Below are 1,883 nucleotides of genomic sequence, written 5' to 3'. Positions count from 1 at the left end.
TATATATTTAGTACGCAATCAAAATGATATTGATATTAAGACGCGTTCACATACTTCTAATTTAATTTTTCTTATAGAGTGTAATGATTAGCATGATTAGAGATACATTCTAATGGCAGTAAATAATCACTAATGATTCATTAAACATTTTGTTTTGGTCAGCCCATATGTTAACGATTAGTATAATATAAAATCACAATAAAAGTAATTATTAAATTGATTAATAGTTATTAAAAAAAAATGTAATTAATAATAAATTACAATTATAAATAAAAAGAATGAATGATATTAAGCTACAATTATTTAAAAAAAACCTAATTTTAATTGTTCAATACAAACAACGAATTACTTCCTAACTCTATTTACAATAAAAAAAGAAATACTTAGATATCGTTGACTTGATAACAATTAACGTGTAATCGTTTGCTTCACCCGAGTAAGCCAACTAACATTTCGCTTTTTTATGTAGCTCTGACAAAGACATACCAAGCTATTGTTTGAATCGTATATGATCATTGCAGAGTTAAACAAACACTAAGCAAATTCCACAGCATAGTATTCTCGCGGAATAACATTCGGTTGCCACATGCAATTTATTTCTTTATTCCAACACGAGCTTGTCAAGTATAAAACAACAATATCTTTAGGACAACAATATTCTTAGAATAACAACGTGAAGCAACGAAAATCACTTGAGGGTTATTAATCGAAATAGTTGTTGAACAAATAGTTGTCGGAGTATTATTACGATGCTATTCGCATAATTCGCTGCAAATTTAACGAAAATCATACTATTTCTATTCATACATCAAAGTATTTTTTAATCAAAATATCTTTTAATCAAGAATTATGTTTTTGCTAACGGATAAGAAGAATTAAGCAGAATTGTGGTTAGTAAAATAATTATTAGGAGTCATATTATAATTTATATCTCTGTACATTTAAGATAATTAGAATTTGTTTAAATCTTTTTTGTAAAAACAAGCTTGTGGATGCTTCTTGCACTGTAACTCTTAACAATTATATGTAGTACCCGTGAGAGCAATATAGAGTCAACAGAAGCGTTAGTTGCAGCATAACATTTACCGAAGAAAATATGACATATGGTAATACTGTTTTCAGAACTTACAGAAATCGCGCGTTGATTATGATTGTATTATTTAAAACGGCAGGATTATTATCTGCTGCATTTAATTGTTCTCATTTGTCGTGTAATAATTTCATCGTATCCGTGAGTTAGTAATTCACCGTTTTTATGTCCATATAAATATGCGAACTGGATAAATGAAATAATATGGATTAGTTGGATATGAGGCATTTTCGATATTGCTTTTATAGCACTATAAAAGCAAAGAACAGTGTTCGTGTCTGTGCAAATTTCTTTCCTATTCAGTTTCAATCCGATGAATAGGATCCATACTTTTTTTTAGCAGAGTTAATGATCTCATTATTGGAGCGAAAATTTGCTTGCTCGCAAACGTTTTTCTTTGTTATCCATCAATAATTATTATTTATCTTTTATAAAATGAAAACATTGTGAAAATTATATCCTCTAATAAATACATTAGAGTCTTTCGTTTATGCAACTTGATCGTCTATGCAAGCGTGTAAGAGGAGTAGAAATGAATATTGGATAGAGACGAGAGATAACAGATGCAAATGGTTCTTTCATCCATTTTTGAGAGATCAGTGTTCATTAATCTTTCTGAAACAATTTCGCACACTCGCTGTACGCTGCCAGAATAGTTAAATGGATTTGTTTTAACTGACCCATTTCTCTCTTTTGCGTTTACTAGTGCATCGACCGCAGAAATAATGAAACGTGCAAAATATATACATATATACGTTAATACGCGTATGTATGTATATATATATATATATAT

Source organism: Trachymyrmex septentrionalis, unplaced genomic scaffold (genome assembly GCF_001594115.1).
Source record: "Trachymyrmex septentrionalis isolate Tsep2-gDNA-1 unplaced genomic scaffold, Tsep1.0 scaffold81, whole genome shotgun sequence".
Classification (NCBI taxonomy): domain Eukaryota; kingdom Metazoa; phylum Arthropoda; class Insecta; order Hymenoptera; family Formicidae; genus Trachymyrmex; species Trachymyrmex septentrionalis.
The sequence above is the reverse complement of the archived record's forward strand: the minus strand, read 5'-3'. Positions refer to the sequence as shown.